Source organism: Mesocricetus auratus, unplaced genomic scaffold, assembly GCF_017639785.1.
Source record: "Mesocricetus auratus isolate SY011 unplaced genomic scaffold, BCM_Maur_2.0 Super-Scaffold_100004, whole genome shotgun sequence".
NCBI lineage: Eukaryota > Metazoa > Chordata > Mammalia > Rodentia > Cricetidae > Mesocricetus > Mesocricetus auratus.
Window position 1 is genome coordinate 28,477,341 of NW_024429189.1, and position 15,817 is coordinate 28,493,157.

The window sequence follows — 15,817 nt, forward strand, 5'->3', positions numbered from 1 at the left end:
TATTTCCCTTCTGGCTTGTTCTCCTTGGTATTTCGTCAAGTTTGAGAGTAGAGAGGAAGAAATTTGTTTTCAAAGCTCTTTAAGCAATTTCATACAACTTTGGAAAGATAGCTGAGGATAGGGCAAGAGGAATGGACAAAAATTATGAATTTCCTCCATCGCTTAACCGTCTTGCCCACTACTGACAAGCGGTGCCTGTTTATCTGTACAGGAGTTTCTCATCCATTTTAGGATTTCAGACAGGGCTGACTACTGAGTTTTTGCCTTTTCTTTGGGTCGTTCGGTGTCTTATTGTTGCCAGTTGACTTTGTTATCTGTGGTTGAAAGACTGGTCACTTTTACACACTGCATTTCAAGAGAAGTTCATGAAACAACACCCTGGTTTCCAACAACCTGGCACTTCTGCTTGGAGAAGACTGTCCATAACTTCCCTGGCTTCCCATGTTACTGTTACCCTCTTACTTGCTTTGAATATTCATGTCCCACTTAGCGTGAGGAAAGGCTGAGATACTGTTGCTGCTTAAATATAAATACAGTGATAATCAGGCCTTTGAATGTACGAGTGAAAAATATCCAGCCCGTTTCAGTCATCTTTTATTTATTATAGAGAGATGGAGTGGCCTTTTGCTTCCTGTCGCTTTTCACAGGAACTTTAAATATGAACACCATTCCTGCTGCTATCTTTATATTGGGAAGCTCTACGTGAGGTTGAAGTTTTTATAGGGAAACTTGTTTAAAACACAGTTGTCTTTAAAGGCGGATTTGCCACAGCAAAGGTTAAGGGTTGCCAATAAAGCCATTTATAGCAACTTCTGTATTCTTCACTCTGCACACGGATGGGCGGCCTGTGCCCAATTCCTTTTGGAATTTCCACTTGATGCTTCTGCTGAGGGGACAGAGTGGGCTGAGCCTTCTACAAGTAAACTGACTGCTTGAATTCCTGAGAGGTTCTGGAGGACCGTGGTCTCCCAGACCCCGAGGCCATTCTTAGACTTCTGTTCTGTTGGGAATAACAAACATTTTGGCAACTAGGGAGTTTAATTTACTGCCACCAGCTTACTTATTACTAGCATCTTTGTCTGTTCCCCCTCCACAACTCCTCCTCCTGACAAGAAGGCTAGATGCTGGCCCCGATGAATGTAGCCCAGACTGCACCACCGGCCACAGACTTTGAGGAGGCGGTGGACCCTGGACCCGGGGCAGTCACTGGTCTCCGAGCACCCCTCATTCACTTTTGCGAAAGAAAAAGGTTCAGTGGGCAGAGAGTGAGATGCACTGTCTATCTCTCTTAGCTCTTTTTGGAACCAGAAAGTGTGTTTGTTTGTGTGTAGTTAAGCGAGGGGGAAGAAAAGCCAACAAAGCCACCCTAAGGCATCCGTGGAAACTTCAGCTTGGCTAATTGCTCCCATATGTCCTCCTCCGTTGCTTTTAGAGAGCAGTGTAGACCGAAGGCCGGGCCACTTTACTGATTTTAAAAAGGCTGAGGAAAAAAGGTGTGTGTGTGTGTGTGTGTGTGTGTGAGGTGGTGGGGCGACTAATCCCACTTCTGGTCCTGTCCCACAGGAGTCTAGGCGGAGCCCCCAAGGGAGCAACCTTCTCAAGGGAAGCTTGGCCTCCCGCAGGGAACACGCTGGGAGAGGAGGAGCGGAGGCGCCCGGCGGAAAGTTCGCGTGCCGCGCCCCAGCGGGTCGCAGAGCCCGGGCAGCTCCAGGCGGGAGGGGCGCGGGAGGCGCAGCCCCAGCGGGCGCGCACAAGGAAGGTGCCTTCCGGAACACGCGCAAGGGCGGGGACTGGCGCTGCCAATGAGGTCCCGGTGTGGGCCGAGCGAGGCGGGGGGACGGGCCCGAGAGCTGCCTCCGCGGTGGCAGCTGCGGGAGCCGGGCTCGGGAGCCGCAGGAGCCTCCGCCGCCACCGCTGAGCGCCCGGCCCGCCGCTCCCAGAGGCCCGGCCCCCGGGGTGGGAAGCGCGTCGGAAGCTGGAAACTTTCCTGGCAGGTAAACTCCATCTGCCGGGGCGCCGCTGCGGGCCTCCGGGCGTCCGCAGCCGGGTCAGTGGCCGGGGATGGCGGGGAGGAAGGGTCCCGGGGAGCAGCCCGGGAAACCAGAGCTGGGCTGGTGGGAAAGTTTCGGGACGCCCCCCTCCTCCGGCGGGCACAGCGGGAGCTTTCCGGGAATAGGCGCGGGCATGCCTGGCGCTCCCGGCCTCGGGCTAGGCGCTGCCGGGGAGTCCGTGCAGGCCGTTTCCTGCGCGCCGGGAGGAACGGGTTGTAGCAGAGCCGGGCCGGGGACACCGGGATCACGCGGCGCGCAGGACTTTCCCAGCCGCCCCTCGTCGTCCTCCTCCTCTGTCCCTTGGCTAGACAGGCCCTGGGCTGCGCAGGGCACCTGGAGTGGGGGTTGGGGGAGGAAGCTGCGGGAGGGGCGCATGGCACAGCGGGGTCTGGAGTGTCGCGGTGCGCGGGTCGCGAAGTTACGGGGCGAACTTCAGCGGGGGAAATCGTATCGCCCGCTGTGGGCTTGGAAGTGTGTGCTTCGCTCCGGCAGGCTGCGACTCGCATCTGCACGCGAATTTCTTTCTTGGTGGTGGCGGTGGTGGGGTGATGGTTTGGTATGAGACCTTGAGGGTTTTTCTTTCCGTGCCTGCTAAGTGGAGGGTAGTGTCAAGTTTGCGAGTCCCCTTGTCCTTGGGCGACGAGTGATTACTTTGGAGGCTTTATGAGGATTCAGGTTCTTCCTGGAGGACTTTTGGGTGTGTGTGGGCCCCCCGGGCTCGGCGCGGTTCTTTCCGGAACGGCTGGCGGGGAAGGAAGCCCTGGGCATTGTGTAGCGTGTTTGCTGACAGCAAGATCTCTGGACTGGCGTTCCCAAAACTTACTTGACTTATTGTGTAAAGGCTCCGGGAGGAAATGCGGCCGTGGCCAGGTAGAAACGCGGCGCCGCGGCCGAGGGCGGAGGACGCCGGAATGTGACAGTTTTCTCCAGGCTGCCTAGGCTCCTGCTTGGGAGCCCCAGATCCTGGTGCCTGGACTAGTGGGACTCGTCTCTATATTACAGTTTCCTGCGGAGTGAACCCAGGGAGGTGAGGAAGGTACCTTCATCTTGAACTTGACCCGGGAAGTAGCGTCCCAGCGGGTTAAAAGGTAAAGGCAAGCGGAGTCTTAACCTGGAAAGGAGCTCAGACGCCGCTGGCTCCTGGTTCAAAATCTTTTAGGAAAGGGCTCGGGGCGGCCGAGGTCGCGAACTCTGGAAATGCCAGACTCATCAACTGCTGAAGTTTGTGTGCTGGGGGAGGGAAGGAGAAACCTGGTTGGCTGGCACAGGGAGTTGGTTTTTCTTTGTGGTGAAAAAGAAGGGAGCCTGCGTCTCTGCTTTCACCAGATCCGCTACTCCCCTTCACCCCACTCCCCCCTTCCTGGGTCATCCTTATCCTGCCAGGCTGGCACTCTTGGGATGGGGGAGGGAGGGAGAGAAGAAAGCAGTTGTGAGACTTCTCTGGGCAGCCCGGAGGTATTTCAGATCTGCTACTAGGAAGATTCCTGGATTTTAACAGCTGCTTCTTGATTGCTGGGAATGAAAGAATTTATGAGCGCCTGCGAGGTGCTCATTATGGTGGTGTTCTGAGTGTTTTGCTCATCTGGGCTTCTTAAAGAGCTCACAGGGACTTCCTTACAATCTGCAAAGTTTGTGTCAGCCAAAATGCTTGTGGGTGTCAATCAAAAAGCATCATAAATAGAGCTTGGTGCTTTTACAATGAAAAGTATGCCTAGTAAAGCAAGTTTGGTGTCTGATATTGCTGGAGACTCTTCGCTTAGAGATTTCTTACTTGTCAAGTTGATGTGTCCAGACCTCTCAACTATTGTGATTCAACAGCAAGAGATGGGGAATAGCGTCATTGATTTTGGTGGGGGCAGGGAAGTCCAGAAATAAGTTTAAGGTCACTTGCATGTTTCTGGTGCCACAAACTTAACTTTTGCTGGAACTCGAAAGTATTGATTTTCCTGCTTTTTTGGTTTAACCACCAGAATGTCTAAATTATCATAATTTATGTTCGTTGTGGAGCTAAAACATAACTGATTCATAGTCAGCCCTTTCTACTCCCCATAACAGCCAGAAGAACATTTTGTCTCTTTAACCACACGATTTATTTGATGCCATAGTGGGGTTTTGATGCTGGGTGATTGAGGGCACAATTTTAGAGACAAATGGAATTACTTTGACTAAATCATCCATTTTTAGACAACTTCTTTTCTGGGTTGCTGATTAATTCTTTATCTCCCAGAGAACATTAAAAGCCCTGTCCCAGGGCTAGTAGAGCTATAATCCATATTATAATGAGGCTTGCCAGAATAGCTGGGAGGTAGTTAGGTCTGTTTCCACCAGGCACTTAAAACTCAATAATAAAGATTTTGTTTCTGTTAGGTTGAGAATTTCCTAGTTAGAAAAATGGGTATATGTTCTTGTCCAACATACATGAGGCCTTGTTGGGGGAGGAGTGTGGAGAACAAACTTTATTTTTATTATGGAAACCACACACACACACACACACACACACACACACACACACACACACACACACACGAATTGTTAGTCTCTAGAATGGTCTTTTTTCGAGTTTGAGGCCAGCCTGCTGGTCTACAGAATAAGTTCTAGGACAACCTCCAAAGCCACAGAAAAACCCTGTCTTGCAAAACCAAAAAAAAAAGGAAAAAGGGTCTTTTTTTTTAAACTTGTTTGTTTTTGGTTTGTTGTTTGTTATTTTGAGTTGGGGTCTCACTATATAGTCCTTGCCTTCCAGGATCTCTCTCTGCAGACCAGGTTGCCCTCGAACTCAAGAGATCTGCCTGCCTCTGCCTCCCAAGCGCTGGGACTAAAGGTGTGTGCCACCAACTGTCTTTAAAATGCTTATTGTAGTTGCAAAACTACCTGTGTGTCCCGTGTCATGTCATGTCGTCGTCCCCGGAGCTCCCCCCATCCCCCCTCCCCGTTTACAGAAGCATTTGCTCTACAGGGCTATTAAGCCTTTCTGTGTTTTAGTTTTCATAGGGATCATCTGCAAAATGGAATCACATTGCAACTTTGTGACAACAAGAGTTGGGGAAATCTAGGAATTTTGGGGCCTGTGTTGTAATACTAGAACAGTGCAACAGTAATCATAAGGAGCTTCGGTACATATTTTATCCCTAACCCTCTCAGCTGAGTCAGCCGGGGCCCGGGAAGTTAGATCAGGTTGCCTGATGTCACCTGTGATGAAGTTGAACTTGAGCCCAGCCGGTTCTTGCCCTCCTATTCCTCTCCCGATGTCTCCCTTCATTCGTGGAGGGCACCTGTGAGTTCACTAAACCCTGACAAGCAGAACGTGGGACAGTTTCTCACAGAGTTTCATTTATGGTTATTTTGGTTCGAGAACCCCATGGCTTCTATCTCTGCTTTGATATGAAGAATTAGAAACAGTTCTCTAATAATGATAGCTACACATTCTCCCTAGGAGAGTTTCAGAAAGTCACATACCTCTGACGGATCATTTGTTTACTTTCAATTTCTTTTCTTCCTTCCTTTTTTTTTTTTTTAATCAAGTAGGCTTCAGGGTCTAATGTGATTTATATTGCAGGTGTGTATCCGTGGTAGCATTCTTGCGGAGATCCCTTATCTCCCTTCTCAAATCAATTCTTTTTAAAAACAAGGATGAACACACCCTTTGCCTTTCATCTTGGCTTCTGTCAGACTGAGTATAAAGCCGGGCTGAGTATCCCTTTCTTGGAGTCACACGCCCTTCCTATTGAGTACATAGATCGATTTTTCTAGCACTTTCCATGCTACGTAAGTCTCTTCTCGTGGTTCAGTGGTGAAATAGTAGGAGGGTACAGTGCTCCTGCCTGCCTGTTTGGGAGCACTAAGTGTAACCGTACCCTCAGTCTGGAGGCTGGTCAGGATTTTTGGTAATACTGAGAATCAGATCTAGGTTTTCTGACACTCTAGACACATGTACCCCCGAACTGCGTCGCTTGTCTGTGAGCTTTAACAGGTTCAACAGTGAAATCATGGGATAGGATACCAGCTGCTTTGGTTGTTTGCTTTTTGGCTTTTCAAGGTAGGCATTCTCTGTGTTGCCCTGGCTGTCCTGGAACTTGCTCTGTGGACCACACTGGCCTCGAACTCACAGAGAGATCACCTGCCTCTTGGAGTCACACGCCCTTCCTATTGCGTGCATAGATCTATTTTTGTAGTGCTTGCCATGCTAGGGAAGTCTCTTCTCATGGTTCAGTGTGAAATAGGAGGAGGGGAGGAGAGAGGGAAGAAAGTGCACGGCCTTTTAGCACGAAGGATGTACTGAAGCAAAACGTTATGTTATATATATGGTTTTGAAGACGCGAAAAATATCCTTCAAAGACTCGTCTGTGGTGTTCCTGCAGTTTAGAGTCAGTGTATGATTATGTGATATACTTTTTCTTGTCATACATGCATTCTCTGTGTTGAACTTTCTTTGGCTCTGTTTTAATGACTGGCTACTAAATCCATTGCATATGTTACCATAACCAGATAATCCATTTTGACCTTTGATGTCTTCGGACAGAAATCTCCCTTGAGACTATTGGAGCCCTTTGTCTCAGATAGGATGCATGTACTGGTAAGTCGCCATGGCCTAGCTCAGGCTTTGGCTCCTGATAGCTCCAAAACCTCCTAACATCAAGAAGCTGTCTCTTTGCTGTTAGTGCCAACCTGAGAAAAATGGGAAAGAACCCAGATTGGCTAAAGAAGAGTTCCAGTTGGCAGATCCTGCTAAGCCCACAAGAAGGAACCGAGGGCAACAGAGTGTCCCACAGTGGAGGTTATTGTAGATGGAAGAGACAGGGAGTAAGAAAACAAAAAGAACTGGCCAGTACCACATAGATGGCTAGAGGTGGTATTGGCTGGCCTTAAAAGGATGTTCTTATGACATACAATCCTGTCGTCTGGAAAACATAGCCGTGTCCATATTCTACAGAGATTTAGTCTCTGTGTGTATAGCCATTGAATTACTTCTAAAAACTTGGGGCCGGCTGGGCAGTGGTGGCGCACGCCTTTAATCCCAGCACTCAGGAGGGAGAGGCACGTGGATCTCTGTGAGTTCGAGACCAGCCTGGTCTACAAGAGCTAGTTCCAGGACAGCTTCCAAAGCCACAGAGAAACTCTGTCTTGAAAACCCAAAATGAAACCAAACCAAAAACCAAGCAAACAAAAAAAAACCTTGGGGCTGGTCATGACTCCCATATATGTAGTTTATCATGATCCCCTCTCATTGCCAGGCTTTGATCTAAATTCCGAGAGATTCATGACATCAATTATTACGTTTATTGATTGAATACTTGCTGATGTGGAACTAGATGTGTGAATTTAAAAAAAAATCCATGGGAATGAAAGAGTAATTCTTCTGTTGCTCTGCACACACAGTGACATCTCTGTATACAGGTGACATTCTGCGTCCTGGTCTCCCTTGCTTCTTGTGAAATAGACCAACCACCACGGTTTATTTATTTGGAATGAGGACTGGCCTTCGTTGGATGGTTCTTCTGCCTAGGCTTAGGCTCATCCATGATTCACTGGCTTGAGTGAGGGGCAAGGGGGGTGGTGGGGGCATGGCTGTAAAAAGCTCACAACATTACTTCTACCACAGTTCTGCCTTTTCGTGTCTGTTTTTGAGACAGGGTTTCTCTATGTAGCTCTGGCTGTGCCGGAACTCACTCTGTAGACCAAGCTGGTCTTGTACTCAGAGATTTGCCTGCCTCTGCAGGCTGTGTGCTGCAGGCTCTGGCTGTGCTGGGATTAAAGTCCTGCACCACCACTGCCTGGCCACAATTCTGCTTTTGATTACTTTTCAATTGACTGCATATTCATGGATAAGCTGGGTGCGTCTGCTGCCCCTTGAGTAAAGATAATTTTAGTGTAACTGCCCATGCTGTCAGTGTCTTGTTAATGAACCAGTTTGTAGCACCGATTATGACTTGCGTATCTGCAGCATTACATGAAGCTCAGAGTGGCCTAACAGCATGCAAAGGTTGAAGGCAACCAGAACCACAGTGGCGTCTTCTCAGCTGCTGAATTAGCCAGCCCTAGAGCTACCATGATTTAATTTTTTTCGAGATAGGGTTTCTCTGTATTGTTTTGGAGCCTGTCCTGGAACTCGCTCGGTAGACCAGGCTTGGTCTCGAACTCACAGAGATCCACCTGCCTCTGCCTCCCGAGTACTGGCATTAAAGGCGTGCACCACCACCACCCGGTTGAGGAAATTAATTTTTATTATTGCATAAGACAGTGATTACCAAAGCACATAGGACTATCCAGTATGAGAAGGAGAGATCAGCGTTTTTCCAAGGGGAAGGAAGCTAAAGCAAAACAGTTTTACCAACATTTATATATGGGTACACTCAGCACCTGTCACTTGGGTGTGTCAGGAACATTTTACAGCCTAGTGGCGTTGACTGTGGTACCCTTCCTCATTGCTGTTCTTGCCATAGAGCAGTGGGTCTCAACCTTCCTAATGCTTCTTTTAATACAGTTCCTCATGTCGTAGTGACCCCCCCTCCCCACCATAAAATTATTTTCGTTGCTACTTCATAACTGTAATTTTGCTGCTGTTAAGAATCATAACGCAGCCGGGCGTTGGTGGCACACGCCTTTAATCCCAGCACTCGGGAGGCAGAGGCAGGCGGATCTCTGTGAGTTCGAGGCCATCCTGGTCTACAAAGCGAGTTCCAGGAAAGCCTCCAAAACAATACAGGGAAACCCTGTCTCGAAAAACCAAAAAAAAAAAAAAGAATCATAACGTAAATATCTGATATGCAACTCCTGTGAAAGGGTTGTTTAGCCCCAAAGGGATCACAGCCCACAGGTTGAGAACCACTACCTTGGGATGAACTCAATCCATTTACATAGATTATGGTTTCTATTATCTATTTTTAATTAAACTGGCTCCCACAAAATGGGAAGCAGCTTTAAAAGGCTCTTGCAAAGGAAGTGTGGGAAAATGCTAATGGCACACAGTTGGAGTAAAGATAATGAGAAGGTATGAAGATAGGGCGCATTGCAAAGGGGTTAGGAGCCTGGCTTTGATAGGTTGGCACGAGATTTGCATATCAACTTATATTAATAAAAATACACTAATATACTGCTTGAGTCTGAAGTCTCATTAGAGTCTTCATGTGTGGAATCTAGTCAGTATATATAAACAAATTATAACATGTAGAAAGGAGAACAGGAAAGGGCAGTTATTGGGTGAGGAAGGACTGAATGCAGGTCATAGGCACAAGTTAGGGAAGGGGCTATAAAGTTAAATGCTTTTCTAGTTCTAACTCTGTCATGGATTGTTTTTGGTGGCTTAAGTGCGTAAGGATATATTCGATAGTGAAAGTATGAAATCCAGTGTGAGCCCCACAGCTTCCCTTCTGAATGGCCATGCTAACTGTATCTATCGAAGGTCATTGAACCGTGTATGGTGGTGCATATTTTTAATCCCAGCATTTGGGAGGTGGAGACAGGCAGATTTCTGTGAGTTTGAGGCCAACCTGGTCTACATACTGAGTTCCAGGATAGCCAGGGCAATGTAGGGAGACCCTGTCTCAAAGACCTGCCCCCCCAAAAAATTTATTGAGATGTATAAACTTTGAGTCCAATTCTGGTGTGTAATGAACTTTTTGTTGTTGTTGCAACTTTTGTTTGTTTTTCAAGAAAAGTTTCTTTTCTGTATAGCCCTGGCTGCCCTGGAACTGTCTGTAGACCAGGCTGGCCTTGAACTCAGGGAGATCCACCTTCCTTTGCCTTTGGTAAGGCTCTTCCTCTCTCCTCTTCCCCAACCTGAAAGTTGCATCACCCTCAATACATAGCTCAGAGATACGGATTGCTCATGCAGGTTTCCCCTCTCTGTTTTCCACATTTCGCCGACTCCCCCCTTAATCTTCCCGGCACATGCCTGTGCATTCATTAAGATGTTTTTCTCCTTCTGCCTTTTATAATTAGGTTGTTCACCTGTTTGCCCTTTGATGATGGTCGGGGTCTTGCCTTGCCTTAAAAAATAAAATGATTATTTGCCTCTGCTTTGGAGTGAAGAGACAGGCAGAGAATCTGTTTTTATTTTTTTATACATAAAATAAAAAGTTTTAATCTTTGTCTTTAAGCTATAGACTGCACAGGATTTGGAAGGGATACTGTTCCAAATAATGATTCATCTCTTCTGTGCCTTTTCTTTTGTGTGGTCACTCGGTAATATGTCGTCAGCTAGCATTGTTGCTGCTTGCCCCCTCACGTTATCTTTGTGTGTTCGCCACAGTCCACCCCCCCATACGTGAGCCCCTCTCTGAGGCCGGGTTGAAACACTGATACTCTGTGCCAGGCTGTCTTTTGACTGACGTCATCTCTTAGGAATACTTCCCTGTCCCCTGATCACTACAATTCATTTGTTGCCAGAGAAGATACTGTGACTGTTTTTTCCCCTTCCACCTGTCTCATGACAGGGTCCTGACCTACTCACCCAAGTAGCTGGACCCGAGTCAGAGATCTTTCAAGAACCAGACTGCTGGCCTCTCCAGTCCCGTGTCTGACAAACTGATGAGAGCCCTGTAATGCAGGTTTTTGAAGCATGGCTTCAGGTTTTCTTACAATCTAATCTTTAGGCTTTCCCTGACATGCGGCACCCTAATTTTTTTTTTAAAAGTACTTTTTGTGTATAAGTGCTTCACATGCATGAATGTCCGCACATCACTTTCATGTCTGGTGCCCGTGGTGGTTGTGAGCTCCCATGTGGGTGCTGGGAATCCAACTCGGGTCCTCTGCAAGAACCGGAGCCCTTTGCTCGTTGGGCCGCCTCTCCAGCTCCAGAACCCACAGTTTTTAAATGTCACTGCACACCAAGTGCTCTGGGTGGCGCTCTCCCACTCCCAGAGCTTAGTGACCTCAGGAGATCAAAGAGCTGTGCAGACGTCCTATCAGAGCTAAGAAGGATCCAAGACACATCCCAAATCACTTACATTCCAAAACACTGTGTGTGTGTGTGTTGAAAATAAAGATGGAGTATCTTCTTGGTACATACTATTAGTTGTCATATGTATACACCGTGTAATATTACCATGGTAAGGCGAACACACGCAATACCCCTATTACCTTGCCTCTGTGAACCCGACATTCTTTTGTTGTCTGAGATGGATACAACACTAGTAATGGCTATTTTTTTTAAACAGCCACTCTAATATATATGAAGTGTTTGTCCCACTGTGGTTTGATTGCTCAAAGGTCTTTAGTCTGCTCCTAAAGTACTTAGTTAAATATTGACATGAGCAACGATGGGAGGCTCCACGGATGTGGTACAGAGGCATCACTGGACAGTCCTAGGTAGCTACCTAGCGGATTAGAGAGATGGTGTGTTGCACACACTGCTGTACGTGTGTGATCAGAAGACAACCTATGGGAGCTGGTTGCTTCCCACGGGGCGTGGGGCGCGGACGGACTAGAAGTCAAGTTCAGGTTATCAGACCTGAGGCAAGCCCCTTTTGCCTTTATCTGCTGAGCCCTCTCATTAGCTCGATTTTCCTTTTTCTTCTTCTTCTTCTTTTTTTTTTTTTTGGTTTTACGAGACAGGGTTTCTCTGTATTGTTTTGGAGGCTGTCGGTCCAGCCCAGCCTCGAACTCACAGAGATCTGCTTGCCTCTGCCTCCCGAGTGCGATTTTCCTTTTTTCTTAAAACAAGGTCTCATGCAGCCTAAGCTCAAACTCAATAAAATAGCTGAGGTGAGGCTTGAACTCCTAGTCCCTTCGTTTCCAACTTACAAGTGACAGGATTGCAGGCATGTGCCACCATGTATAGCTGATATATAGGAAGATCTAAATGCCTGTGAATGGTCAGATATCTGTAATTATCACCAAGCCAAATCCTGGGAGACTGTCCTGTATGCTACTGTGATACTGGCCAGAGATTCCTGTTGGGAATGATGGACTCTCCACTGCTCAGCTGACATTCCTGACATAGAAGGCTAATTGAGGGTTGACAAGCTGTCGGCTTTCAAGTTGAGCTCTGCTAGATACTTTGTGCTGCTATGATGAAAAACAGATTCCTCCAGAGTTTTAAGGTCAAATGACAGAGTGTATACGAAAGTGTTTGGAACGTTATAAATGGTCTCCTATAGGCAGGGGAAGCATAAAATCTGATTCTCGTGGTGTTGGCTTCTGTCTCATTTCTTTGTTAGCCATTTCTGTTTTCTTTTGAGTACATTTCAGTGCATTTTAAAGCATGGCATATCCTAGGTAGAATGGGATGTAGTTTTCCCCAAAGAGTTATAGACAGTAGTTGAAAGTGGCTGTACACATTTAGCTGTGGAGTGGGGTTGATGTGTGATCAGGCGATGCTCTGGCACTATAGTTGGCCAGATTTTGAAAGGACCTGCTTATAAGTGAGATACTGCTGCATAAGGATGGGAATCATGGCAAACTTTAAGTGGTACCCAGGAGACCTTTGATTTTAGGGGCATTTTAATCTCCCGAGAGAGGTGTTGGTGTTCCTTGGAAATATCTCAGCATAGATTGAAACTGAAAAGTTAAGTGTAGTTTGACAATTTGGATGGGTTTGGAATTGTCCCTCTGTGGATTAAAAGGAAATGGATGAGAATAAGTAAAATTGAACTTCATGGAGGGCAAGTTTGCAGTGGAATTTAGTATTGTAGAGATTTACAAACCAAAGTGTGTCAGAAACACACTGTAATTATAGATGCAAGAGGCACAGAAGCCATAGGTAGCCCTTAGATTGTCAACATGCAAGTTTGATTCTGTTTATTTATTTGTGCTACAGGGAGCGGTTTTGCAGCCCAGGCTAGTCTGGCACTCACTGTCCACTTGCTTCAGTTTCCTTATGCTGGCTTCGCAGATGGATGTCATTACATTCTAGCTGCCTTGTCTGAGGTTCTTAGCTTGAATGTGACTTAAGACAACCTTCCCACAAGGCGATTTGTCTAAACAAACAGCAGTTCTCAAAATGGGTTCCATGAAAAATTAATTTTCATGGTAGGGCACCTCAGAGGAACAGGGTTTTATAGTTAAATAAATGCAAAAATCCCGGTCAAGCAAAGTATACCAGGTAGGGGTGTGTGTGTGTGTGTGTGTGTGTGTGTGTGTGTGTGTGTGTGTGTGTGTATGTGTTCACATGTGTGTGGCTGTATGTGTGTGCAAATATGTATAGAGGCTTGAAGCTGATGTTGAGTGTGGAATTAGTTACTTTCTATTGCTGTGATAAAACATGTCCAAGGTGACTTGTGAAAGGAAGGGTTTAATTGGGCTTACAGTTCCAGAGTTAGAGGCCATGATGGTGGAGCAAAGGCATGGTGACAGGAACAGCTGAGAGCTCACATCTCTGTAAGCTGGAGGCAGGAGAATGCACTGACGATAACAGAGGCTTTTGAAGCCTTAAAGTCTGCCCTTAAGACACACTTCCTCCACCAAGGCCACACCTCCTAGTTCTTCCCAGACAGTTCCACCCACTGGGGCCCAGGTAGTCAAGCACATGAACCTATGGGGACTGTTCTCATTCTAACCACCACAGGTATTTTCTTCCATCACTGGGTTATTTACTTAGGGGTCTCTTGCTGAACCTAGAGCTTGCCGGTTCTGAGCAGTTCAGTTTGAAAGCTTGCCCCCGGAGTCCCTGTTCTGTGCCCCAGGTGATGGGATTACAGGACACCACCATGCCTACCTGGTTTTTCTGAATTCCAGTACTCAAGTTTGTGTGGGAAATATTGAGCAGTCTTCTCAGCCCAAAGCCAGATATGTTTTTTAAAATACCCCAACTTTTGAACAGTCAGGTCTTATTGCTATTTTAGATCTCTTAGAAAGCAGATAGAGAATTCAGTTTTGCAAATGCTTGGAGCAATAGTTTTTTTTTTTTTTTTTTTCAAAGTGTATTTTGGCTACAGAACAATGGTCCTTGAGTAGTTTGTCAGGTATTTTAAAGCAAATCCAGATTTGTAATTTTGCTTCACAAATTTTGGTATACATTTCTAACTAAAGACTAAAAAATCACTACTCCATTATCACATAAAATTAACAATAGTTTCTCAGTATTATCTTATTGTCCCCTAGATGTCAATTATTAATGTTGTCTTGTACCAAGAGTGACTCACATAATTCACATTTTACACTGTGTTGCTTGTTCAATCTTTTTCAGGATAGAAAAATACTATTTACTGCTTCTCTCTGTGTCTTGATCTTAAGCAAAGACCTTGTAGATTACCTTATGTTCTGAAATCATTTCCATGTGGTGGTGTTTATTCTTTGTCCCTATTTCCTATAAACTGGAAGGTAGTTTTAAAGGTCTAATTACAGCTTGCAGAGATGGTTTAGCAGGTAAATACACCCACCTGCTGTCAAGTCCAGTGACCAGAGTTCTATTCCTAGGACCCATGTGGTAGAGAGAACTGATTCCTGCAAGTTGTCCTCTGACCTTTACTCTCAAGCCATGACAGCAGCATTTACACATGCCCACAAAATAAATAAGAATCGAATCAAGCCACGAGTAGAATGAGGATAGACGGTTTGGGGCAAAAAAAAAAAAAAAAAAAAAAAAAACCAAAAAGAAAAAAAGAAAAAAGTAGGTGTAGTTTTCCACCCCCATGATTTGGGAACATTTAGGTTTAGTAACTCATAAGCAGTAGCTTTTTTAAAATAAATAGAGAAATCTAAGAATCTCTTTAGAAGTTGATTTTTATTAACATGTCAAGGAGGTGCAAGTTGAATTGGTCTGGTATGATGAAAGGGTGTTCTGTATAGTCTCCTGGTTTAATAGTACACTGTGTCTTACATAGCATGTGTCTTACTTGAGTAAAGTGTTTTGAGTGTTTAATTCAAAATGACAAGGTGTCCGAGTTTTAATGATAAGTTTCTATTGTATGGTGGCTCATTTTTGTTTGCACAACTAGTTTAGAAATATGCATCAATTTTGTTTCTACAGTTTTTAACAAAGACACTTTGCTTACAAATGTGTAGGCCAATCTAAGAACAAAAGTGTAAGGAAATCCTTATGGTAGTGAATTTATCTACACATTATCTTGTAAACTGGGATGTATAAATCAAAGTTCTCATTGCTGACTTTGCTAATTTAATTTGCCGTGTAAGGTTTTTTTTTCTCCCTTCTGTAGCCTTTTGAGTGCTTTTATGTCTGAGAATAATTAAAGGAATTTGTGTGTTAATCAAGAACAACTTAACCACATATAAAGTAGCTTTGTATGATGAATGGCAACCTTCATAAGCCTTTACCAGCACATTCCTATACTTAATCCCTTAGCTGGCAGGGATTCTGTTTTATACATTAAAACTTGCCTTTCATGAAGTAAGGTGCTTTGGTCATAATAGATATTTTGTAACTATAACACTGTACAGCAAATATACATATGTGCTCCCCTTTCTCTCTATTCTTTTTCTTTTCTTGTTTTGAGACAAGGTTTCTGTGTAGCTTTGGAGTCTGTCTTGGAGCTCGCTCTGTAGACCAGGCTGGCCTCGAACTCACAGAGATCTGCCTCCAGGGATTAAAGGTGTATGCCACCATTGCCCGATTCCTTTTTTTTTTTTCTTTCAAAATTAGTGTCTGGGGTTCAGTGGCTATGTGGCACTGTGCCCTGCTCCCTTTTCTTTCCTGCTAGTGTGGGGCATCAAACCACAGACCATGTGCATAGTAGGCAAGTGCTCTGCTACTCGGCTGTGCTCCCAGCCCTAAGTTCATGACCTTTGCAGTCATCTGAACCTTGATTATGTGTGTAGCTGTGATAGGAGACTTGACCTATTTCCATGTGTGTAAATGAGGCTAGTAATGC

The 15,817-nt window shown here is 45.7% G+C and overlaps 1 pseudogene; it reads right to left on the reverse strand.

The window, feature by feature from the left end:
- Nucleotides 1-10,194: 10,194 nt before the first annotated feature.
- On the reverse strand, nt 10,195-10,610 carry LOC101842335 (annotated as a pseudogene).
- Between the last annotated feature and the right edge of the window lie 5,207 nt (nt 10,611-15,817).